This window comes from Nyctereutes procyonoides, unplaced genomic scaffold (assembly GCF_905146905.1).
Source record: "Nyctereutes procyonoides isolate TBG_1078 unplaced genomic scaffold, NYPRO_anot_genome, whole genome shotgun sequence".
NCBI classification, from domain to species: Eukaryota; Metazoa; Chordata; class Mammalia; order Carnivora; family Canidae; genus Nyctereutes; species Nyctereutes procyonoides.
In genome coordinates, this window is record NW_026575043.1 from 6,009,594 (window position 1) to 6,037,166 (window position 27,573).

The window sequence follows — 27,573 nt, forward strand, 5'->3', positions numbered from 1 at the left end:
AACAACAACTATTGCTCCAGGAAAGGAAAGAAGCTCATTCTCAAATCTATAATCACAAATTTTAAAAATTGTTCTGCCCAAAAGTACACACACTAAACATGTTAGGTCAAACAAGACGTTTTAATAAACAGCATCTGATTCACTGAAGACTAAGTAGCCTTCTGATGGGAATTAGGGGGACTGGAGTGAGCGGGAACAGTACAGATCATCCAATAAAAGAACGCCTTTATGTAGCTATCCCTGAGATCTTCAGGAAATGCATTAATTAGCCCATGCTTCCATGTAATAAACATAATTTTTCTTTGATGGTAAAGAATTTTCAAATAGTTCAAGTCAAGCTTTTGAGTCAGAATTTTAAGTGTAGTGAACTGTGATGATGTTGTCCTAGAACACAGAGCCAAATGTAAACAGACCACAGGATATGCCTGGGAAGAGGAAGAGACGAAAGAAAAGAGAAAGAAAGAAAAGAAAGAAAAGAAAGAAAAGAAAAGAAAAGAAAAGAAGGAAGGAAGAGAAGAAGAGAAGGAAGAAGGAAGGAAGGAAGAAGGAAGAAGGAAGGAAGGAAGAAGGAAGAAGAAGAAGAAAGAAAAGAAAGAAAGAAAAGAAAGAAAGAAAGAAAAGAAAAGAAAAGAAAGACGGAAGAAAGAAAGAAAGAAAGAAAGAAAGAAAGAAAGAAAGAAAGAAAGAAAGAAAGAAAGAGAGAGAGAGAGATCCCTGCGTGGCGCAGCAGTTTGGCGCCTGCCTTTGGCCCAGGGCGCGATCCTGGAGACCCGGGATCGAGTCCCACATCGGGCTCCCGGTGCATGGAGCCTGCTTCTCCCTCTGCCTGTGTCTCTGCTGCCTCTCTCTCTCTCTCTCTCTCTCTCTCTCTCTCTCTCTCTCTCCTCCCTCTGTGACTATCATAAAATAAAAATTAAAAAAAATTAAGAAAGAAAGAAATCCTTGATCAATTTGGCTATCCTATATTTCTCCTAAGAGATGCTCAAAGGGAGCACATGTTGATTAAAGAGTTGGGATTTGTGCATTCTGGTTATCTGAGGCTCAATTTTAGCTCCATTGAGAAAAATAATTTGCTATTATGAGCTCAAGCAGATTGCCGCCAAAGGCAACGATGTTGTTAATGCTTAATTGAAAACTCTTCTGAATTATTAATAGCATAATTTCTGCCTTCGGATAAATATTTATTTCAATTGAAGCTTGTCCAATGTAAAATTATACTGCCATGACAAACTAGCAGCACGCCCTTAAAAGGTACAAGGTTTACATTATTTCACACAGTAGACACAGCACTGAAAACTAGGGTATATATAAACTGTTTTTTATAAATCTCATCACTGCAAAATGTTCTAGGTTAATCTGTCTATCTAAAGAATCCCTGATAACGCTCAGACCACAGTTACCAGCTACCATCTAAATTATATTTCATTTGCACTTCTAAATCTTTTTCTGTTTCTTTCTCCAAAGGAAAAGCACTTCATAGGCTATCTTTTCCAGGAGAATCTTTCACAACGCACAATTGAAAAGCACACCACTGGTAAGCAGTCCCTACCCAAATGGAGCGTACTTTCCAATCATCCAAAACCAACTAAATGCATATAATGTCAAAGGGATATGTGGACAATGGCGCTACAGCAAAGCAAGCACACAAGAGGAATTAGGGAGGCCACAAAGATGGCAGGAGTGAGTGGTCAGACCACAGAGTCGTACAGGCCACGTGTAGTGGATACTGTTGTCTACCACCCAGAAATCCCTCCAAGACCAAGACGCTGACTCCTCCAGGCACTAGGAAGGCTGCTTGTCAATGGCTTCCAGTGAAGTTACTTCTCCATGAGCTGGGAAACAAAGGAAATTGCTTCACTGGAGTTTCAACCCCCTTCTTGGGGTACATCCAGTGGCCTGGAGGTTAAGGGTAGTAGAGAGAGGTGTGGAAGGTCATCCCACCTTCAGAGATCACTGTAACATCAGCCAATCCTTCTCCTGCCACTGCATCAAAGCTCACCCTCTCACTCTAGGCAATCCTGCTTCTCTTCCCCCTTGGAGGTGTTATTCCCTAGAACCCCCTCCATGAGTCTCCCTCAAGCCAATTTCAGCCTGAGTCCATATCCTGGGGACCCCCGACCTATAGCCTCAGGGCAGGTGAGTGCATTTCTGTACTTACTTTCATTGAAACGAGAGGTCTTCAGAAGTCAAAGCAAAGGACAGCATAGTCTGCCTAGGGTTCCCTAACTGTGCCAGAGAGCAGACCACCATGGGAGTCAGGAGGCTACACAGGAAGTGTGGGAACAGTAGAGACAACAAGAAGGAAGCAGAAACCGAATGTAACTCACAAAGGCACAGCTGGAAGGCTTTAAAGTGGAAAAATAGGCAAATGGGGCAGCTCCAGTCCTCCTCAATTCGTGCCTCTAGACATAGAGGCCCTACACATACAGTCCTTCCTCCAGTTTCAAATTTTCCAAATCACTACTGCAGGACTTGAACACATACTTCACCTTTTTTATAAAGGAGAAGTGCCAAACAGCACTCCAGACATGGTTTATAAGTTAAATATCCAGGGCACCTGGGTGGCTCAGTGGTTGAGCATCTGCCTTTGGCTCAGGTCATGATCCTGGGGTCCTGGGATCAAGTCCCGCATTGGGCTCCCCACAGGGAGTCTGCTTCTCCCTCTGCCTCTCTCTGTGTGTCTCTCCTGAATAAATAAAATCTTTAAAAGATAATAAAAATAGAAAGTAAATATTCAAGAAACAGAGGAATGAATGATACCAATTCACAGTCTCCTCGAGTAATTCTTGTTCCTCTTTGGCTCAACAATCCCAGAAGTGCGGGGATCCCTGGGTGGCGCAGTGGTTTGGCGCCTGCCTTTGGCCCAGGGCGCAATCCTGGAGACCCGGGATCAAATCCCACATCGGGCTCCCGGTGCATGGAGCCTGCTTCTCCCTCTGCCTGTGTCTCTGCCTCTCTCTCTCTCTCTCTCTCTCTCTCTCTCTCTGTGTGTGTGTGTGTGTGTGTGACTATCATAAATAAATAAAAATAAAAATAAAAATAAAAATAAAACAATCCCAGAAGTGCTATCCACCCAATCATTTCATCTATAAAAAAATTAAAATAAATAAAAATAAAAAAAGATGAGTGCCCCACCCCTCCCTTGCTACCATTCCCTACAAACACCACACCACAAACATCAAAAAGTCCCACCAATTACATCTCCAAATACTTCTCACATCTTTTGCTTCCTGGCCACACTCGTGTCCCTGCCTTAATTCAGGCGTTCATCCTGGATCCTCACTGGATTCCCTACTGCAGTTCTCCCTTTTCTCAATCCCATCATCCTCCACACCACTGGAAAACTAATCTACTATCATACACCCTTCAACCACAAATAGGAACCCAAGTTCAAGATCTGACCTTGGCTCTGCTTTTCAGCCTTCCTTCCCACCCCACTACTATCCCCACCTCAGAGCTTGCCGATGTGGTTCCCAGCCTCTCCCATGATGTTTAAAACCCAGATCACCCCTCTGACTAGAAAGCGTGCTCCTCTTCCTAGATTGGATCCTAAAGAATCAGATGGAGTTAACTCAATGAGAATATTTTCCCAAAAGTGCCCCCTGGAATGGATTAAGCTTTCAGAGTCCTTACTACACTGAATCAAAAGCATCCATTTCTGCACCCACCACCACTGTACTCCAGACTCCTTAAGGGCCAAGACCATTTCATGCACATCTTTCAGCTCCAAAAGACAGCATCATGTCCAGTAAATGACAGGGGAGGGGAAAAAGAAAAAAAAAAAAGCTAGACTGAACTTCTAGCATTGCCTAATATTTTTATTTATTTACTTTTAGCATTTATTTTAAACAGAATGAGAGAGAGTGAGCACGAGTGGAGGGAGAGACAAAGGGGGAGAGAGAGAGACTTTCAAGCAGGCTCCACACTGACATGGGGCTCCATCTCAGGACCCTGATCTCATGACCTGAGCCAAAACCAAGAGTCAGACAGTCAACCAAAAGAGCCACCCAGGTGTCCCTAATATTTTTATACAGATGGATGAGTGTTTAAGAAAAAAATACAGTGGCAAAAAAAAAGTAAATACATTTATGTATAATAGAATGGAATTTTAAAACAACTAAAAATTCAACCAATGCCAGAAGTATTCCAGCTGCAAATATTTAGGATATCCTAGTCTCAGCGCACTGTTTCCTTCTTAAAAAATAATACAAAACACATTATTAACTAGTGCTTATGGTTCTCTTCTCCCAGAAAGTAACACAAGCACACCCAAGCAAGGAATAAAAATGAGTCTCATGGATATTTATTCTGGGACTTTATATATGGTGGAGGACTACACAGAAAAAGCTACAGAATTATTTTCTGGACTCTTCTCTAAAGTTTTGGGTAAATTCTTCCTATGTCATTCCCAGAGTTAGAATACTTAAAATAGAAGTGGTGGTGAATGTGGGTATAAAAAAGGAGTTCTAGTCAAAATAAAAAAGTATTAATCCAAAGGAAGTTCCAGTGTTAATAAGTCCTCACCACTAGTTAATAAACTTTGCCATGAAATTTCTAATGATTTTAATTACATATTATTTATGCCAAAAGTACTTGGAGAGAAAAAGAGAGCAGGAGGGAGAGGGAGAGGGAGAGAGAGACAGAGAAAGAAAAAGGCTTTGGTCAAGTCCACGTGTGCCCGTCTAGCCATGCAGTCATGTGGTTTCAGCTGGGCTCTTCCAGAAGGGCATGTCCTCACAAACCTCCTAGGAGGAGCTCAGGCAGGAAGAGGACCCGGGCAGGAGCTGTGTGAAGTGGCAGGGCCATGAGTATGGTCATGGAGTCAGCAGACACAGCAAAGATTCCACAGAGGGAAAAAAAAAAAAAAAAGAAACCACCAAGGGCATAAGTGGCCCAACTTCTGGGAGACCCAGTAGTTAGAGGAAGGTCTTTTTTAAACTCAGTGGAAAAGGCACACATACAGGAGGGCACCAGTGTAATTACCAAAGCCACTAGGCCCTTCTGCCAAGCTGGGTTGATGTGGCCTCTTGACCAGATTTTATTCTTGGCTTCTGCTGTCTGCTTGTCCCTCTGCTCTTCCTGCTACTAAATAAACGAGCAGATGCTCACTCCCTGTACTACAGACTCTCAGCTCTCCATCTTCTGCTTGGTTTTGGCAGCCACTTCAAATGGTAGGGCATCTGTGAAATGGACCAAAGCCCTCCAAAATTCTACTTTGGGGTTATTGAAGAATTTATCCATTTCCTGAGACTATTACAAATTCTCCCATGGAATATACAACAAGCACAACCCTGACAATCACTAACTAGTTTCTGTTATTTGTCCACTCTAGGCAAATCCCTGTCATTGTTCCAACACCAGAGTGGGAGAGAAAACAGAGTTTGCTCTGAGTGGTCACCTCACTTTCCCATCTGTCTCCACTCTCATTTACCATGACTACAGGTTAACTCCCAAATTTGTCTCCAGACCAGATCTCCGTGCTCAAAGCCTGACCCAGAAAGCCAAGGATACAATGGACATTTCAACTGCAAATGGCTTAAAACTGAACTCGTCTTCCTCTGGCCAACGCGCTCCATCATCTCCTGGTTTTTCCCACCTCTTGACTTGGGAGGCATCCCTGAACTTCTCTCTTCAGTCTCCCATCCCGTCAATAAGCTATCCTGCCTACGCCACACTCTGGTGACCAAGAATAGATACTCCTCCATCAGATTTAAGTATGCTTCCGGAGTAGCCCTCTCTTCCAGACTCAAGCAGGCAATGCCATATCTGAGTGTGCACCCACTGTGTGCATATAGCAAATGTCTTCCTCCTTCCCTCAGCTCCCCCTCCAGGCCATGCCCCATATCCCAAGTTCAAAAGCACCAGCATGCATCGAAAGGACCCATCTCATCTTTGGGAGAAAAAAAAAAACTGATCATCTTTATGAAGCCACTGTAAACTCTTCTCAAGTGAAAGCTTAAAAGAGCAGTCCACACTTCACAACAGCATCCTCTCCAAGGAAAGTTCAAGAATGAAACATCATATTTCAATAAAAACCCAAAACAACCCAGTGAGTCAGTTTGACAGTAACAAGTTGCAAAGCCAAACTAACCTGGATGGAGTCTTAAAGAAGAAAGTTTTGACGAGAAGAATACAAAACAAAGTCAGAAATGGTGCAAGCCCATGGCTGAGACGGATCGAGAGAGCCCCTGCAATCAGACCCCGGGGATGAGACACCTGTACATTGATTGGCTCGACACTGGTCACTCCTCAGCCTGTCCTCAACCTGCTGAAATGTAGCTCAGATGGAGGGGTGGCAGGAGGATACACTTCCTTAACACTGGATTTTCAATGCAACTCCAAGTTGAATTTCCAAAGAATAAAATGCCTAACTCGAAAGAGCAGGCTTACGGCGTTAGCTCTGGTCGGTTTCCTTAAAGACCATTCCCCAGTCAATGGCTATATTTGCATGAGGTCCTTTGACCCCACATGAGCAGTGTTGATCCTAAACCCAGGGTACCACCTGACACCCCACAACCTGGTGGCAGAGGGGAGAACAGAGGTGGCATAAGCTCGTTTCTATAATAAAATTCTTCTTTCCCCTGGGTTGATTACTCAAACTCTAAAGACTCCTGCTCCCTCCCCCCCATTCCAGCCCACTCGCATTTTCCTTAGGCTGATTGACTCTAGGAAAACAAGTATTGCATTATGCTTGACTCCCTGGAATGAGATCAGTTCTAGTTTCAAATTCCCTTCCAGAACAACCCCAAGGCCACAGACCCCGTAAAAATCCCAGCTGCTCAATGGTGCAGAAGGCCTAAGCTACGACAAGAAAGCATTACTTCAGTCCTAATCAGCAAATGCATCCTAACCCTGGACTGGCATCCTCACAGGTCTGTCCCACAGCTCCAGGCAGGAACACGTCTGTAAACAACCCTGTCTCGGCTCCTCCTCCCGAGGCAGCACAGCCAAGGCGAGGCTGCAGTGCAGCGTTCAGCAGTGATTTTCTCCAACTGGCACCATCTGTGCATGCCCTGCCAGACGTGCTGACAGAGCAGGCTGCATAGACCATTACTAATCTACCAGGGTCAGCAGGGTCAGGCCTGCAACGTGATGCCTATAGATTTCAAAGGCCGGCCTTCCCTCCATGCCAGCTAATCAATCTATGTTGAAAAGCCAGCACATTTTGATTCTTCTTTTAAATTTCAAAGAAAAATCTCATTTTAAAGCTCTTAGTGTGGGGATCGCTTGCATGTAATCAGTGTCCTGATACCGGCTGAGTTGTAGGAGAGCTCTGGGGCAGGAGGCTTACCCACTGATCCTTTGCCAAAATGGGGTGACCAGGCCAGCAGGGCAACTTCCCTCCCACAACGAAGGCCTTCAGAGCAGCAACATAGGGGAAGGCCAACATGGATCAAGATTCAAACTCTACTGCAAAGTGCCTCCCCCTAAGGAGAACCTGTGAAAGATAGTAAATGCCAACAACTATCCTACCAGGATCATAGTGTGTGAGCCTGGGCAGCATAACTTGGGCTGGTAAATAAAAACACAGCATCACCCACCTTCTATTTCAGAATCCACTCACCAGGGCTGCCAACTGCTATCAGCTGCCAATCAGGTGCTTACTAAATGCCTCCTGTGTGTGAAGGGCTTTATATTCCCTGGTGCTTCTCCAGGTCTGTCCCTGGGAAAAGGAGATACAGCCCACAGGAGGCCAAGGGCCCGAGGAAAATAGGATGCAAGTCTAGCCTCTAAAATGCCCATCGGGTAAGCACACACTTATTTCAGGTGTGACACAGTACCTAAAAAAGATGTTTTTAGGTAATTCTGTAAATACAATTTTTGGTGTGTCAAGACCAGCTACTGTCATCATTTCTTTACAGATGGTATGTTATTCTAGATCTTCAAGCCCTATGATGACTCAATCTGCTAAGAGTCAACCAACCGCCACAAAACTGAGACATCAGTAATAAGCTCCAAAGAAACCAGATCTGTATTTATGATGATTAAAGGTTTAAGGAAATTAAGATAAGTGACCTCATCTTCTTACTCTTGCTTAGATATCAGTTTCTCCACTTAACAGAGTTTAAATTGGGCTGAAAAGGTCAGAGTAAGGAGGAATCTGTGGAGCTATAATATAAGGAATAATCTCTCTAACCCAGATTGTTTTCCTTGTAAAACTCCAAACTTGTGAAGAAGCAGGCAGGCAGGTTCACAGATCTGCCATGGCCACTTTGGCATCATCTGAAGAGCAGGTTCCATGAGTTTTGGGGTAATTTCTTCGTCCAGTTTTTCCAGATTTCAGGCAACTCTAGGTAACTGCAAGCTAACTGGGCTGGGAACACATCTGCTCCTCCTGGCTCCTCCCCTCACAAGGGTGGCTCTGCATTATCTACAAGTAAGTCACACCATCACTTAGGCTTTATCTATTCCAGATCAAAGCAGCATTGCTATCATAACAACAGACCTTCTCACAGCCTTTAGACTTCTTATCTGGATATTATAAAACAAGCCAAGCACACAAAACAAATGGAAACACTTAAAATGAGTGGTTTCACATCCATTGGGACTTTACTAACCCATCCTTAGGACCACCTGGCATTCCAGGTTTCATTCTTTTTATAAAATGAACACCTTCACATTCCAGGAGGACTTGTTTTGGTCTTTGAGAAACAGATTTTATGAGCCCTAATTTCAACATTAGGCTTTGGGCATAAAGCTTTATGATGTCTTTCCTCTACCTTGAGGCTCTATTCTGTTTTAGTGGCTGAAATTGTTCTAGACACCAGCATCTCCTTTGTTTAAACAAGGGCTGCCCAACATTTCACTTCATTCCTCCCTCCCTGTCTGCTTCTGCTGGGGCAGGAGATAAGAATCTAGACAGAGACTTTCATCGTGTTTTACCTGTAACTTGTCTAAACCACCAACTGACAAACACAGGCTCTGCCTCTAAGCACCAAAGGAACCCAGGGCATAGAAATAGCTGCACAGATCTGTGCCTCCAACCTAAGTTCCAGTACAGAAGCAGCGAGCAGAATGATCAGAAGGCAGGATGCCTAGATGATCAAATGGCAAATCCCTGAAGAACCTAAAAATACCAAGTCGAGCAAGAAGGTACCAAAGTCATAGCAAAAATACAGCCATGGAACTCTTAGTAAAGACCTAGACAACCAAGTTCTAAGTAGAGATGGTAAATCCATGTGTCTCCAATTGCCCAATCGTCACCAAAAAAGCAACCAGGATAGATGTGGTCAGATTCTTCCACTTTAAGTGACTCATGTTCCTATCAAGGCACCTACACACTCCTTTGCCTCTTCGATTTCTAAAGATTTAATAGTACTTCACTAGCCTATTGCTGAAAGGTAGGATTTATGTTTGTTTTTATCATCAACTATTGCTACAAGTGTGAATATTAAAGCATAAACTTTAACTCTGCATTTATAGGATTACACTTGTTTGTCAGGGGGGAAAAAAACCATCACTTCTGAAGATGTAAACAAAAGGACAAGAGGAGCAAGGCCATTTTATTCTCTGCCTTCCGTGATCACTTAGATTTTATGTGGTTTACTAAGATTCTAAGGAAGATTCTTGCAGGGATCTCAGAAACCCAATCCAACAGGAAGCCCCCACCAAACACCAGGCACTAGGTAGGGCCCCGGGGTACTGAGATAGGACCCTCTGCCCTCTTAGCATCCTGGAACAAAGGGAAGCAAATGCTCCTAAGTCCTTAGGGCTATAGTTTAACTGAAGAGAGTTGCTTACATGAGATATCGACACAACAGCCAACCTTCTAGTCTGGGTTCAGAGAGGGAGGAAAAAACCAGTTCCAGGATTAGAACACTGAGAAATATTTTGGTTTCTGATAAAATGTTGGTATAATATTAAAACCAGTTAAGAGTGATCAAAGGAACCTAAACGAGAAACACTGTGGTCACTCTTCCTTCATGTGCCATTAGCATTTGCCCAAGGGCTGCCTCCTGACAAATCAAAATGGCTTGCCCCAGGCTCTGCTTGCAGAAGCACAACTGATTTTGCAAACATGTTATATTACAGTGCCTTTTATAAGATTTAATATAGTTCTTCCTTATATAGACACTTTCTCGACAATGGTTTTAGGTGATCACTATCTAACTCCCAATTCTTACTCCAGGAAACCAGTTAAGAATCCTTAACAGAAGAAACAGGACAACCAGTTACCCAGCACCCCCACCGGGAAGTAAAAAAAAAAAAAAACCTCTTACTGTAATGTGGGAAAATGGATCATCAGACAGAGAAGCAAAGATGATCATAAAAAGGTGTGAAACAGGAAAACAGAAAGGAGGACTCTTTTTCTTTTCGTCCATGTGAAATGCCAACCTGTGGGAGTGAAAGGGGTAAAAGCTTCACTACAGAACCTCAAGTTTCTAACACACAATCCAGAAACCAACAAAACACCATTGGACCAAATCCAAAGTTATTCGAGTGGGGCTGATTCACATAGTTGACCTTGCATTTCATGGCAGTATCACCACACCTCGTAATACAAATTATTTAAGATGCTGAGGCATAGTCTCTGCCAATAAATATTTCGTTAGTATTTTTTCCAGATGCCCCATCTATTTTCCCCACCGTGTGCACAGTTCAATAAACAAGGCCATAAATAAAGACTGACTTTTTAAAGAAGGCTCAGAATTATATGCTATTTTTAGACCTTTATTGATCATTCCACAACGTGCCATGTCTCCATTTAAATTGTGGAGTAAATAGTATACTTTTGGTTTCATAGGATTATTTTAAATATCAACTTTAAAACTTACAGAATTGCCGAGTCCTAGCATTTCAGAAGTAAGAGCCTAGAAGCCAACTAGTTTATCTTTCCTGCCACTAATGGGAAAACAAAAACTCACTCAAGTGACTTGCCCAATGGCACACAGTTGGAAACCAATCAGGTTATACCAGCCAAGCTGAAATACAGTGACTAAAACACTTAGATGGGCAAAAATTTACCTTTTCAGTTACTTTGTATGGCAATAAATTATAAATAATCCAAGGTTTCTTTTTAAATATATCTGAATTAGTACATTTCAAAATAAATCTATTTCAATCATTTAATGGTTTGGTTAAATGTAATGTTTTCATAACCACCTTTCAAAGCTTAAGCACATGTTGAAACTCACTGGACCACCCAAGTTAAAAATCTAGTTATGCTATTTAATGTTTATTTGGTTTGTTTCTAAATGTGTATTTAAGTGGCAAAGTCATAAAAGGAAGAATTAATGATAATCGATACCAGATCTGCAACCATGGAACTCTTCTTGAGTTTACAGTATTTAGTTAAGTCAGCCAAGGAGGAAAAAAAAAAAAGTATTCTAACATGAGAAAACTCTGTATAATACTTTAAAAGCAAGTCCCCAGCTATATGCTGTATTTTTTTTAATATTTTATTTCTTTATTCATGAGAGACAGAGAGAGAGAGAGAGAGAGGCAGAGACACAGGCAGAGGGAGAAGCAGGCTCCATGCAGGAGCCAGATATGTGACTTGATCCCGGATCCTGGGATCATGCCCTGAGCCGAAGGCAGACGCTCAACCACTGAGCCTCCCAGGCGTCCCTATATGCTGTATTCTTAAAGCACAACTATCCAAAGACCAAAACATGATCCTCTGAAAAATACTCATGGAAAGGAAAACAAAGACATCTCAGAAGTCGTAGAGGTAGCAAAGGAGATTCAATGCCAGAGAATAGGTTTTTTTGCCTATTCTGATACCTTCACAATTATCTGTCACAACTTTAGATTCATTTTCTTAAGATTTTATTTATTTATTCATGAGACACACAGAGAGAGAGACAGAGACAGGCAGAGGGAGAAGCAGGCTCCCTGCAAGAAGCCCTATGTGGAACTGGATCCCAGGACCCAGGATCACATCCTGATCCAAAGCCAGATGCTCAACCACTGAGTTACCCAGGTGCCCCACAACTTTAGATTATAAAACAAAGTTCGAACTTAAGAAGACCCAGCAACAAAGGATGTATTTACTTATCTAAACATGCAGATGGCTCATACTCTTAAGGAATGGTTGTGATTTATCTGGAACTCAGAATACAGCTCCTCATAGAAATAGTAATCATAACTGGTGACTAGGATTCCAGATGGGCCTACAGAGACATTTTGTGAAATTGCGTATACAGCTGAGGCAATAAAGGCTTATCATTTATAGAACCCAGAAGGGAAAGAATAGCTAAGGGGTAAAGGTGCCTACAAGGAGGAAAGAGGGTTGGCAGGGACAGAGGGAAAGCCTGCTTTCATTCACAGCCTCTCCTTGTGCTTACCATCTGGCTAACCTAAGTGGCAATCACCACTCTTGCTTGCTCTGACCCCCTCCCTCCTATTCTCCAGCTCTGCCTTCTGATCCTCCTCTCAGCCCTCCTCTTGAACACCAGCCCTCAAGGAAGAAGAACCAGAGGTAAGTGTTGCAATTCCCACCTGCCCATACTTCTAATAGGCAACGAAGCCAAAAGAGCACCCAGTATCTGGAACAGAGGGAGCAGAGGAGGAAAGGCAGGAACCCCAAAGGCTCTACCAGAAGTGCCAGTCCACAGAAATCAACAGCCTTCAGCTCTTAGCCTTCAGCTAAACCACCCCAGGACAGCCCAAGCCCAGGAAGGAACTCCTGACAGCAGGGCTGTGAGAAAGTAGGCACATGGACAGAAAAACAACTAAAGCCAACTCTGGATGGCTTTTCAAAAAAGTTAGGAAATGGAAGATTTCTTCTCTAAGAAAGAGCTGGGCATAAAATTAGAGGGAGCCGGGCACGAGGCTGGCTTAACTCCAGTGAAAGGGGCGAGTACAGGTCTCACTTGGTGGATCCCTGAATCCGGTTAATGTTCTTGAAACACGATGTACCAAAATAAGAATGTACGGAGGGTGAGCCACTGGTACAACTAAAAAAACTTCAAATCCGAAAGAGCCTAGGACGTATTGGATTGTGGTCCTGGCCTGAGATGGAGAGGGCTCCTTTAAGTAAGTCACTGCATTGCATAATTGCAAGATTGAAACGTGGTACCTTATCAGCAAAATGCATGGCACAAAATCTGGCAGCCGATGACGTAGGAGCTGTCAGGAGTTTGCAGAGCCAAGCCAGTTCTCAAGATTAGTTCGGATCTGGAGAAAGCACAGGGGATCCTCGACACTGGATGCCCGGCCAGGGCCCCTCCTTGGTCTCGGAACGGGTCAAGCAAGTGCTCTTAAAATGGAGCTATGTCCCCCCAAAGACACCCCCCCTGGATTTTCAAGAATATGTGGTGTCTGCATGAACGCCACGAAAAGGGCTCAAATTAGGCTCAGCTGGGGCCGACATGTCTTTACCCGTGAACTGCTGGGCTCCACCCCTTCAGTCTCTGCCTCAAAGAGGAAAAGACAAGTAGAGGCAGAGGAGGGTGCAGGGTCTACACAGGGTGCAGCAGGTGCACCCAATTCAGAGACCACAGGAGCGGCTATTCACCACCACGTGTTGCAGAAAGCGGCTCAGGACTTAGGCTGCCATGAGTTAATTCAGCTGTAGGACTAAAATCCACATATGCATGACCATTACGTAGTCCTGTGGCTCCAGCAAATCTCAAGATAATGAGAGAAACCGTGTGACACTCAGGGAAGGCACTGGGCTGAATCAGAAGACCTAGATTTTCGTACCGACTCCGCCGGCTAATCTTAGGGGAAGGGGCAAATCGCTCCCTCTCTGGGACTGAATTTCCTCATCTGGAAAATACACAGCAGATGGGCTCTTCTAGCACAGAATTGCAGCTGACATGGAAACTGACACTCAGAGCCATTTCCAGGTCCCGCTGCCCCTGGTACAGGGAGCCCCCATGACTTTCCGCCACCACACTCATGAGCTCCCAAGATTTAATGCAGTGGGAGAAGCAGTGCCCCTCCTTGGGCACATTTAGGACACCAACACACAGTCACCAGAACACACATACTACACACCACAGCACTGGAGGGAAGAGCCATGAGCTCGCTGCTCCTCTGAGCCAAGAAACGGGTCTCCCTCCAGGTGCAGTCCACACCACCCCCGGAACATTGCTGTGTGCGTGCAGTCACGTGGCATTTCAGCTTTCTGCCTGGTCTCATGGGATCCTACAGCAGAGGCCTCCCAACGAGGTAACTGCATTCCACCGGGCAAGTCGCTTCAGTGAGTGACAGCAATGCTGCTCGCAGGCAGTGTAGACACCTGTGCTTGCGTGTGCCCAAGACGAGTCTCCCCAACTAGGCTGCCAGTGGCTCTGGGGCAGGAATAAGTCCATCTCCACATTAGGAATGACACTTAACAAGGTGATGGACTCAATGCCTGTGAAGCAAAATAAACATTAGTCTGCACAGAGCCTGAGAGGTGCAGCTCACTGAGGTGCTCCAGTTCTTCCAACTCCTGAGCAGGTGACCCTGTCCTGAAATGCACCTCCCCACCCACCCAAAGAACTCCTAGGGCTACTTCCCCTCCTCCTCACCTGTGACTTCTTTGATGTAAATTCAATTAATTAACATATAGTGGATTATTGGTTTCAGAGGTAGAAGTCAGTGATCCATCTGTCTTTTTTTTTTTTTTTTACTTTATTTATTCATAAGAGACACAGGCAGAGGGAGTAGCAGGCTCCATGCAGGGAGCCCGATGTCGGACTCGATCCCGGGACTCCAGGATCATGCCCTGGGCCCAAGGCAGGCGCTAAACCATTGAGCCACCCAGGGATCCCTGATCCATCTGTCTTATATAACACCCAGTGCACACCCCATCACGGGCCCTCCTTCATCCTCATACCCCAGTCACCTCGTCCGCCCCACTTCCTCCCCTCCAGCAACCCTCAGGTTGTTTCCTAGAATTAAGAGTCTCTTATGGTTTATCTCCCTGATTTCGTCTTGTCTTATGTCTCCCTCCCTTCCCCTAGGATACTCTATTTTGTGTCTTCAATTTCTCATATGAGTGAGATCATATAATAATTGTCTTTCTCTGATGAGACTTATTTCACTGAGCATAATGCCCTCTAGCTCCATCCATGTCGTTGTGTTTCGCCAGTACCTAGATTTGAACTTCCCACTCAGGAAAGCACAGATGGTGCTTCCTCCCTTCCTCCCCTCACTACTGAGTTCAAAAATCCTTCTCCGTGTATTGTGAAGTACCCAGGGGATGTGAAACCTCTAACACTGTGAGAAGGAGGAAGGAAAAGCACCACTTGGAGATACTTTTTGCCAAGCCCCAAATCTCTAATATCTGATTTAAATTAAACTATTCCTTTCAGACCCAAAGGAAGTGGGCAGTTGGCAATGTTGATAGCACAGCCCTAGCAATCAGGGCACAAGGAAACATGCCGTTAGAGGGTACCCAGGCTTTGTCAAAATTCAGCAAATGCTCTCAGTAGAAAATTGAACTCGATCTGGAGAACCACTTGGTCCTGCTAAAGAACAATTACAGTAAGAGAGGCACACGACGGGACCCTCCTCACTCCCTTTACTGTCTCCACCTGAAGCAACATCCCTTCTCATGGTCGCCAACCTATTATCCTCTCTCAGCTTCAAAAGCTAACTGTCCAAAAGCTACATTTCCTCAATGGAGCCAATTCCTAATAGCATTGCCTAGGAGTGCTCGGCTTCCAAGCCTTAAAAAAGAGCCAAGAAATCTCAGGCCTTGGAGATTTAACAACTTTGTGTGGTATGCCTGCATGGCCTGCTCTCTTTAACTCCAACTATAAATCCCCCTTTAAAATCTTGACAGTAACAGGGAGGGGAAAAAAGGATTATAAAAACGATTAAAAAAAAAAAACCTATGGTGCTGATACATGAAATCCTGGATCTACTTCTCGATCCATTCAGAGTCTCTGGAAAACATTAGGAGAGACATGCTGAATGGGTCCCTCCCTTTATGAGGGAGCTTTTTATTAGGCCGTGTTGACATGGTAGCTGATAATGCTTCCAGTCTTCCTTAAGCAAATAAGGAGCACCAAGGCACCTTCAACTGCATCATTACATACATCTGCCTCTATTATTTTATCTAGTATCTTTTATAGGTCTCGGGGATCTGCCCAGTACGCTACTGACAACAGAAATCCAATTCTTCCAAAGACATTTCCATTCATGCACAAAGAGGCCAGTAAATTATCACCAACAATTCACTGAAGGAAACCTCTAGAGCCATGAGTCATCTTTGCCCTCTGATACAACATACACCATACAATGTGAGGAAAGGCCACAAGCTTAGCAAGAGTAAAAGTCCTGGAGGCTAACAGGGAACACCAACTTTTCTGGCAAGGATTCAATTCTGGAATGAGTATCTGGTGTCATAACAGCAAAAGAGGGAGAATCCGTGAAATTGAGTTTACTGAGTGTCCGTGTCTCGCAAGCAATTAAGGGGAAATGGCTTGGCTTTATTCACATCAGGACTAACAATTGTTATTTTTTTCGACTCCTTTTCTACCATTAATGGCATCTTGTGCAGATCCTACAATTCAAGGATAACTCTGGGTTAGTAAAACTCTAGGTCAATTTAATTTTTATTTTCTCAAGGTTACCTGTGGTTTATGTAGGCCCCCACCATAACACCAGGCAAACCTGTGACACCCCCCCCAACTATAAACAGAGTTTTTTATTTATTCATGAGAGACACAGGGAGAGAGAAAAAGAGAGAGAGAGAGAGAGAGAGATTGAGAGAGAGGCAGGCAGAGGGAAAAGCAGGCTTCATGCAGGGAGCCTGACATGGGACTCGATCCCAGGTTCCTGGGCTGAAGGCAGCACTAAACTGCTAAACCACCCAGACTTTTTTTTTTTTTTTTTTTTTTTTAGAGAGATTTGTTTATTTGAGGAGTATCTGGGTGGCTCAGTCAGTTAAGCCTTTGACTCAGGTCATGATCTCCAGGTCCTGGGATTGAGCCCCACTCTGGGCTCCTTAATCAGTGGGGAGTCTGCTTCTCCCTCTGCCACTCCCCCACTCATGTTCACTCTCAAATCTTTTTTAAAAAGATTTTATTTATTTGAGATAGAGCACACATGCATACTCAATTTCTCCAAGCAGATTCCCCACTGAGCATAGAGCCCAATGTGGGGCTCGATCTCCCAGACCATGAGAGCATGACCTAAGCCAAAACCAAGTCCGATGCCCAACAGACTAAGCCCTCCAGGTGTCCCTGGGATCTACTTTTTTACTCCCCCCTCCTCCTCCCTGCCCTGAGCTGTCCATACCCCTCCTACGAGCAACTGGTATGGGAGGGAAAGACAAATGTCTCTCTACATAGCTGGCCATGACTCCTTCTCTAATACTGGCTGGTGTGTGAATTTTCCCAAGGGACCTCCTCACTGTACAGCTTCTCTGATGTAGGTCTGACCCCAGCCAGCTATGGCCCAACCTCTTCCACCCACCCCTTGGCTCCCATTACCAGAAGACAGCCTCAAAGGAATAGTCTAACAAGATGGATCAAGACCATCTACCACTCGCAGGGTTCGCTTCACCCTCCAAAAGCTCCCCTGTCCCTGCCAAACTAAACAGAGAATGTGTGAGCTGCTCCACTGGTAGCCCCTTCTCCTGTCATGCCTCTCAGTTCTTTCCTTCCCAACCCAAACAGGCACAGGGAGAGATAGACATGTCTGCCTGAGTGGACATTCAACCAGGAAATCCAAAACCATTTTCTGCATTCTTGTAGGCACCCCCAATCTCGGTGGGTGAGACTCTTGGAATCTTCCCTCTCATTTCTGATATAAAGTTGATGATTCTTCCATCCTCGCTTTCCCAATGTTCCATGCAGACTAGAATAAATAGGGGGTACAGGAGGGGGGTGGGAAGTGCTGGCAAAATGGAAAGTTTTGTTTTTTCTTATTAAGCTCTTTGGAGAGGTGTCTGGCTTCAGATGGTCATGGCTCTCATTACACTGTGAGGTCTTCAGAGCCTCCTATTTTAGCAGGAGCCAGAAACACCTATTGTAAAACAACAGAAAAGTCTGAAAATTATTACCAATGAGTTAATAGTATAGAATCACCCAATTAGGGATCCCTGGGTGGCGCAGCGGTTTGGCGCCTGCCTTTGGCCCAGGGCGCGATCTTGGAGACCCGGGATCGAATCCCACGTCGGGCTCCCGGTGCATGGAGCCTGCTTCTCCCTCTGCCTATGTCTCTGCCTCTCTCTCTTTCTCTCTCTGTGACTATCATAAATAAATAAAAAAAAAAATTTTAAAAAAAAATTCTAGAATCACCCAATTACCCTGGCAATTTTCAAATAGAAGCAATAAGGGCACCTGGGTGGCTCAGTTGGTTAAGCGCCTACCTTCGGCTTAATCTCAGGGTCCTAGGATGGAGCCCCAACTCAGGCTCCCTGGTCAGTGGAGAGTCTGCTTCTCGCTCTCCCTCTGCTCCTCAACCCTGCTCATGTGTTCTCTCTTCTCTCTCTTAAATAAAATCTTAAAAAAAAAAATAGAAGCAATAATATGAATTCTTAAAGAAAAAAAAAAAAACCTTTCATATGTGAGAAGATCCAATATCATTGAGGCACGAAATTCAATATATCCCTTAATCCTTAATTGCTGTTAACACTGACCAAATCCTTAGCATCTTTATTTGGTATCTGTTCATCTGACTTCTTCAGACAGATATGTGTTTGATCTACTCCTTAAAGTTGCACTTTTGCTGATTCTATTATGTTTCTGGTTAGGACGATGTAAGTTTACTTCTGTTGTCCAATAAAGTTTCAGTATTAAAATTTGTTTTTATTATTTAGAGAGATTACTTCAACTGTACTTCCTATTATTGTGAACTACGAAATTCAAGGCCACCATAATAAAACCAATCTTTAATGTGAATTCTAATCGATCCCATTTCAGTTTTATTTTGTTTCTTTGAAATATTTTTTAGCCTGTTCTAAACAAAGTATTTTGGACAAAAGTATATGTTTGGTTCAATATACATTAAAACAATACTAATCTGTTAGCTTTTAGGTTTCCAAAACCCACCAGTAAATTATCTCACATTGCCTTTACAACAATCCCACCTACTAAGACATGTGTTTTTAATCTGCCTTTTAAACATATGAACATTATAAGACACCAAAGGATTTTTTAAAAAGTTATCACAAGGATCCAATCAGGTTTGTTAAATATGAAGAGGGATGAAATAGGGAACTTCTCCTTCATCTCAAAATCCTACAAAAATGAAAGAATGTGCTAAATTAGTTGAGAGAACTATTATCTATGGAGAAGCTGAAGGAACTTGACTGGTGTCCTGTTAACTTCTCAATTCCAAAATAAGTTCCTTAGTTGCAACCTGGATCACAAGATATACTTCCTTACTTTCCCACGATTCCACAATATGGGCTTTTGGATAGACCCAAAAATTGTTTCTTTGAATCACTCAACAATTTTGGAGGATTAAAAAAAAAAAAAGTTTGACATTTGCACTGCCCCGGATCTTTTAGATAATACATTACCACATTTTTAAAAAAGAGATAATAGGAGGCAAAATGAAAGTTATGCCTCTAAAATGTTAAATAATTTGCTGAGCGTCTCACCATAGTAAGCTCTACATGTGGGCCTCAGCCCCATGTCTTCTCACTTTAAATCCTGCACATTTTTTCAATATTCTAGGTGGGCTCATTCTCCCATGGCACCAAGAATAATGTCTTGGACAGGCGCTAGTTAACTCATTTTATAACTTGCACAGTTCTTACACATACTATATCTCACTTTATTTTCCCAGTGGCCTAATAGTGAAGATTAAATAGATGTTACATCCATTTTCTAAAAAGACTTATTTATTCGGGGGGTGCAGAAGAAAAAGACAGAGAATCACAAGCAGACTCTTCACTGAGCATGGAGACCATCACAGGGCTCACAATCCCACAGCCCTGAGATCATGACCTGAGCTGAAATCAAGAGTCAGATGCTCTACTGACTGAGCCAACCAGGTGACCCCAATGTTTTGTCTCTTTTAAAGATAAGGAAATCAAAGATTAAAAGAAGTTGCCTGTCAAAAGTCTTCCTACTAGAAAACATTAGCACTAAAAGTCTTCTGGCTTCTTCCATGGTGTACATTCCCTCCCTACAGGCCCACCAATGTCCCATTCACCCCCGCTGGGCCCCAGTGACATCCTATACCCCCCTATAGTGCAACAGAGCTCTCACTCTCCACAGTGAGTTCTCACCCTAGGGCACTAGAACAAAAAGAAGTCAAGAAGGAAAATGAACAAGTAGATCTTGAGCCCTTAGGGATGCCTGGGTGGCTCACTGGTTGAATGTCTGCCTTTGGCTCAGGGTGTGGTTCTCCGCTCAAGTCCCACATCGGGCTCCCCTTGAGGAGCCTGCTTCTCCCTCTGCCTGCGTCTCTGCCTCTCTCTGTGTGTCTCTCATGAATAAATAAATAAAATCTTAAAATTAAAAAAAAAAAAGGAAAGATGGTGATTTACTCATTAGCTTCATTATGTGTGGCCTCACAGCTCAACAAAAGTCAAGGGAAGTCAAACTCGAGCTGCCATAGGGGATACCCCTCATCCTCCTAAGATGAAGATAATGCCAAACAAGAAGACCTAGTAGGCTCCTCTGTGCCTTTGCTGCACCCCTCCTGTTGTCTGTTCTTCATGACTTGACCCAATTCATGCCTAGAAACATTATCAGGAAAAGAAGGGCCATATTCCGTACATATGTGCTCTGGGAGAGGCAAGGCTGTGAGTTACACACTTAAGAGTCATCGCGTGAAATACAATTCTGCATTATTTCTCTTGTTATCTACAAGGGAGCAAGTTAACATGGATAAAATATGTCTTATGTTTAAAGAGCTAACCTGGAACAAAGAGTTAACTCCTCTTACGCACTAAGTACCTGGCTTTGTGACAGATACTTGGCAAATCTTTCGACTATTTTTTTAAATATTTTATTTATTTATTCATGAGAGACACACAGAGAGGCAGAGGCATAGGCAGAGGGAGAAGCAGGCTCCCTGCGGGGCCCGATGCGGGACACAATCCCAGGGCCCTAGGATCACGCCCTGAGCTGAAGGCAGACATTCAACCACTGAGCCACCCTGGTGTCCCTTCTTTTTACAATTTTATAAGCATAAGGCCCCATGAGAAAGCTATTATTCCCATTTCTCATAGAAGGACACCAAAGCCTCCAGAAGGAAAATAATTTACCAATAGAGAAGATAAATGTTCAGACCAAAGACTTCAGGTGAAATCCCAGTTCTGCTACATAAACATTGCCTCAGGAAGGGAGCATCCACAGTCACATCAAGGAGATACCAGGTATCCTCTCATCAAACACCACTTCACAGAGCCAGATCCTTTGAAGACGATATACTCGTTCAACGTTGCAGCTTGGAAATTCATTGCCATGGTTTTAAAACTCTGGAATTTGGTATTGTGGAAAGCTAGGCAACCTAGAAATTGACATTGGCTGCCTCTATTTAACAATGGGTCCTGGGTGGCTCAGCGGTTTAGTGCCTGCCTTCGGCCCAGGGTGTGATCCTGGAGTCCCAAGATCGAGTCCCACATAGGGCTCCCTGCATGGAGCCTGCTTCTCCTTAGGCCTGTCTCTGCCTCTGTGTGTGTGTGTGTGTGTGTCTCTCATGAATAAATAAAATCTTTTAAAAAAAAATGGGTCATTGGAAATTATGCACAGTTAGTTACATGAGCATTCTAAAGCCAAACCACTTTTACTATCTCTGGTGCCCTCAATCTTATAACACAGATAGGAAGAATGAGGAACATAGAAGTAAGCTCTAGATGCTCAACAAGATTGTTCAATGACTGAAGCTTCATTTGCTTAAGGCGTAGCCATTTGCAAAGTGCTTACCAAGCTACGAATCCAAAAAAGGATTTTTGCTGTAACCCTGCAAGCACTGGGGTGCCCTTCACTAGGATGGAACGGTAGCAATGGCTACCAAGTGTCATGGCATATATGGTAAGACAGCACGCTCAAAAAAAATGTGGCCAACCATGAGAACCCTGATGTTTCTGGTCCCTGAACCACTGTCAGAGAATACATCACTTCTACTAATGGTAAAAAGCGGACAAGAAAAACGAGACTGCTATTCCCAGAATATCACTGCTTTAGCACACTCTCTAAGAGGCATCTGCTTGTGTGTGGGAGCTGTGATTCCCTTTCCCTTCCCCTGCCATCCTCTGGCATTCCTGAAAAATGACAGAAGAAACAATAGCTCCACAAAAGCTATTTTCACAAGCCCAAAGCCAAATGAGGGCCAGCAAGTCTGTGCAGAATTACAAGTGATGGAGGGGGGGATACAGCTCACACCACTGATTTGCTCTGATGGGGGTTTTGTGTAGACGATGGGGATGGAAAGGCTTATTACTGTCTGTGATGGAGTCATGAAACCACATGACCGAGGCACTTCCACATCCCTGGCCACGTAGGCAACTTTGTTTTCTATGCTGGAAGACATTCCTAGAAGAGGCTCCTCACATGCTGGGAGGTGGTTGAAAAAGTGTTCTTTCCTCTCGTCCTAATGATGGACAAATCCTTTCTACCATGTTCCTGGTGGTTCCATGGTTGGGAGTCCCCCCACCCTTGCAGTCCTATTTATGGGTGTCAGCAGCTAGTTGGTAACAGGGAGAGAAGCTCCAGGTGCTGAGGGGAAGAACTCTCCCTAAGTAGCATTTTCCCTCTAAAGTATCACATTCCTGAGATGCTGTAACTGAAGCATCCTTAATTTCCCACAGATTTTTTATTTCAGTGTGAATAAGAGCTGTAAGCTCAAGGAGGAGTCCTCTCATAGGAAAAAAGACCAGCCACCCAGAAAGCCCCACACAACCTTTTCCTTTAAGACTCCAGCACTTAGGCACACAGACCTGGGTATACACAGGACTAAGTGCAACAGACCAGGCTCATGCTCAGTGATGCACAAGGAAGGGCTGCAGAAACCCTGCAGAAACACCCAGAAGGAATTTTGATGAGTTGTTCTAGGCAGAGAAATACTTCTATAGCTAAAATCGCCCTAGGTTTCAAAAGTAGATTTTAAAGACCATTTCCTACCTTTATATTTTAAACACACAGGAAGGGAATCTCTGGTTTTAAAAAGATAAAAACTATTCGTGGACATTCGTTTTATAGAACTAGAGCAGATTTCAGACATTTTACCTAATACATTGCGAAGTAACTTTTTGGTGCTAACATCAGATTATTGATGTTCTGACATGGGAACATTTTGGACTGGTCCTAAAAAAAAAAAATGCAGACAATTTTCAACTGCTTTTAGAAAACTACCTTAAAAAGATCTGCAACAGACACCCCTCATTCTGTACCAAGTGGGTGAAGGGTAGGCTGCGTGGAGAGAAAGTATGGAGGGGAGGGGAGCACAATACATGGTAAATATAACTTTGGTTAACCTCTGTTTTATAGGGATCCCTGGGTGGCGCAGCGGTTTAGCGCCTGCCTTTGGCCCAGGGCGCGATCCTGGAGACCCGGGATCGAATCCCACATCAGGCTCCCGGTGCATGGAGCCTGCTTCTCCCTCTGCCTGTGTCTCTGCCTCTCTCTCTCTCTCTCTCTCTCTCTCTCTCTCTCTCTCTCTCTCTCTTTCATAAATAAATAATAAAAAAAAAATTAAAAAAAAAAAAAAAAAAACCTCTGTTTTATAGGTAAGGCCCAGAGGCATGAGCCCCTTGCCTCAGCTAGGAAGTTACAGAGCTAAGACTTGCTCAGGTTTCTTCTCTTGAAATCCACGTTCTTTCCACTGTTGAAATTCTTATGTATCAGAGATTTTTTTTCTTATTTCCATCATGTGTAAGGAAGATGGACTTTCTTTGTCCAGCCTGGCTAAGCAGCATTAGCTCGTTTGTACTACTATAGCTTGTATACTTTTTAAGATTTAAAAGAGAGAGAGAGAGAGAGTAAGCATGAGTGGGGTAGGGGAGGGCAGAGGAAGAAAGAGAAGCAGATTCCTCCCTGAGAAGGCAGCCTAATGTGGGACTCGATCCCAGGACCCCAGGACCATGACCTGAGCTGAAGGCAAACACTTAACCGATTGAGCCAACCGGCAACCCCTACAGCTTGTATACTTTTTAAATTCATTCACACCCAAAGATGCACTGTGTATCGGTTTCTTGTTCCTGTAGAACAGACTACCACGTGTTTAGTGGCTTTGACAGGCATATGTTATAGAACAATTCTTCACATCTAAAGTCCAGCACATCATGAGGCTGAAATCGAGTCTTGGTTGGACTGAGTGTTCATCAGGAGGCTGGGATGGAGTGGGGGATGGGGAGAGGGAAACCACTTCCAAGCTGATTTCCATCCCTAGAATTCAGTTCTTCGTAGTTATAGAATTGAGGTCCCAAGCCAGCAAGACTGCACCAAATCCTTCAAGGTTCTCTTTGATCACCAAGACAAAATGCTCTGCTTTTAACAAAGCTAATGTGATGAAGCTATGCTCACGTGGATCATCTCCCTACCTTAAGGTCGACTTGTACTCCAGATTCACAGAGCTGGGGATCATTGAGAGTGCACCTGCAGGAAGGGGACCTGGAGGCTAGATGAAAATTCTGCCTCCCACACAATGCTTGCTTTCAGACCACGTTTCGTTCCCCCCAATGCTGCCTAACTACAAAAACAATTCCATCCAAACTATCCATGACCCAATAGCATGGCCACAGTTCAGAACTTTCACAGAAATAGGTTCTATTGCTTGAAACAGAAGGCAGAGTGTTTTTTTTCCTACTTTAATCATTGTATCATTGCTCATAATCAGACTAAAATAAGTCAGCTATCCCCCAATAACTAGCACATAGCCATAAAAACTGAAAGGGGATCAGAGGCTTCCCATTAAATGTGGGCACTACACCTCCCTTCCTTTTGTGCAGCACCCCACCACAGTGGTGGTCAGGGCAGTTTTTAGATTGCCAGAATCCTCAAGGTCAAGGGGACGCGGATGACAACAGCTCTGATCTTGCAGAAGCTTGAAGTGGCAAGGAAACACAGGAGTGGCCTAGCAAGCCTTCAGAGGGATCCTAATAGCAGCCCAACCATTCCAAGTACCTCTGAAGGAGGGCGTTGTTAGAAATGCAAAGTCTTAGGTCCCTCCCCCAGCCAACGAAGTCAGAATACACATGATAAATCCAGGTGCTCCACATGCATATCAACTCTAAGTAGCACATTGGTCAATCTATTTTGCTGTTGAACATATCTCAGTTCTGATGTGTTTCATGAATTCGAAATTCAGAAACAGAGCAATTTTATTTACCTTATGTCAGAAATCCAAATGACAAAATGTCCAGGAGACAAATACCACAAACTAGAAAACTGACTGGACTTGGTTTTCTTACATTAAATACAGTTATTCGTCACCAAGATTTCATACATTTTTTTATTTTAGATGTTGCTGTAACGTTAAACATTTACAATTTATAGTACATAAACATTCAAAATTAACATGATGAACTTGTTTTATATGACTTAATTTGTAAGTTTTTAAAAAATGTTTTTAAATTCGTTTTCCTTTTTGTTGATTTCTTTTTAATTGTGGTAAAACATATAAGGAAATCTAGCACTTTAACCATTTTTTTAAAAAGATTTTATTTATTTATTCATGAGAAACAAAGAGAGAGGTAGAGACATAGGCAGAGGGAGAAGCAGGCTCCCTGATCAGAGCTTGATGTGGGACTTGATCCATGGACCCCAGGATCATGGCCTGAACCAAAGGCAGACGCTCAACCACTGAACACTCAGGCGTCCCTCACTTTAACCATTTTTAAGTGTAGAGCTTTGTGGCATTATGGACATTCATGTTGTTGTTACTGTCCACACAATCCAGCCACAGAACTCCTCAAAACTGAAAATCTGTCCATTAAACATTCTCATTTCCTTCACCCCCAACCCCTGGGAACCACCATGCCTAGGAATTTGACTATTCCAGGCACCTCATACAAGTCAAACATGTAAGTATCTGTTCTTCCGTGACTGGCTTATATCACTAAGCATAAGGTCCTCGACGTTTATCCGTATTGTATCAGGTGTGAGCATATCCTTTTGAAATCTGAATATCCTACCCTAAGTACAGATCACATTTTGTCAACGGATCCTGGGGTTTCTTCTACCTTTTGGCTATCGTGTGGACATGTTTTAAACTGCCTCCCCCATCCCATTCCCATTCTTAAAAATGATGGTCTTATTGAGATAATAGCAACTTATTTTGGCCTTAGGGAGAAAAATAGAAATCTTTTCTGGAAAACACAGGGATAGAGGCTGACCACAGAAAGTGAGAGGCAGGGGATCACCATGCCTTTGACTTGTGGGTCTTTCAGGACCTCCCAAGGTAACCCCACACTTCCTTTTTTTAAATATTTTTATTTATTTATTTATTCATGAGAGACACGGGGAGGGGGGCAGAAACACAGGCAGAGGGAGAAGCAGGCTCCACGCAGGGAGCCCGACATGGGACTCGATCCCAAGTCTCCAGGATCACACACCCTGGGCTGAAGGCGGCACTAAACCGCTGAGCCACCCGGGCTGCCCACTTCCTCCTCCTTGATGTGGCTGGACCACCCTCATTTTCTCAGCAGTATATAAAAAGTAATTCCTGTCGGGGTGCCTGGGTGGCTCAGTCGGTTAAGCATCTGCCTTCAGCTCAAATCATAATCCCGGGGTCCTGGGATGGAGCCCCGCATCAGGCTCCCCACTCAGTGGGGAGTCTGCTTCTCCTCTCCTCCTCCCAGCTCATGCTCTCTCTCTCAAATAAATAAAATCTTTCTAAAAACAGAAGTAATTCCTGTCATTACCAACTTGGGAGAAAAGTAGAGAAAAAGATCATTTGGATTAGTGAAAGTTCTGAATTATAGATTTTTTTTTTTAAAGCAAAGCAATCTTACTACTTTCCAACCTGTAAGAAGCTTACAAATGGTCAGTGGAGACTTAGGCTCATGTTCTAAGGGACACACAAGAATCATCATTATCATATCAAGTGCTAGGATGGAAATGGAGCCTTCTGAAGTACTTGAGGACACTTGAAAACAGTTTACACTCTAAGATTTTTAAACACACCACATCCTCTACAATATAACTCCACTATGAATTCAAAGCATTGATAAAGGTTTACCAAGATAAGCTTCATCCCAACACTTGAGGTTAACAGGTTTTATTTCATCATTAAAATTCTCTGCTATGAAAAAAATAAAAATAAATAAATAAAATAAAATCCTCTGCTACGGACAAGTTTGAAAAGAAAACTGAAAATGTTTGAAGGCAAAAACAAAAGCAGATATATGATGGATGGGTATATTTAAACTATCTAGGTCTAAATAAATAATTTATTTGTAACCAACAAATTTAATAAGAAAAGGGGAGGAAAAAAAGAGAGAGAGAGAACTCCCATCATGCAATATCAGCTTAGGGGAAAGAGAAAAGCAGTAACACGACCAAATTTTTGTCAGAGGAATAAGTGATCAAAGACAAAGGCAAGCTAGAAAACAATGAAATATCAAAAAACCCAATAAAAACTCCCTCAAGCTTAATGATGCTTTATGTTGGAAGGTTGTCTATTATTCAGTTCCAACCCTCAACTTCAAAAGTGTAGCAAGAAATAGATGTCTGTAGCTTGGAATCACTGAATGATCGCACGTAAACAAACCCATCCTCTCTTTCATTT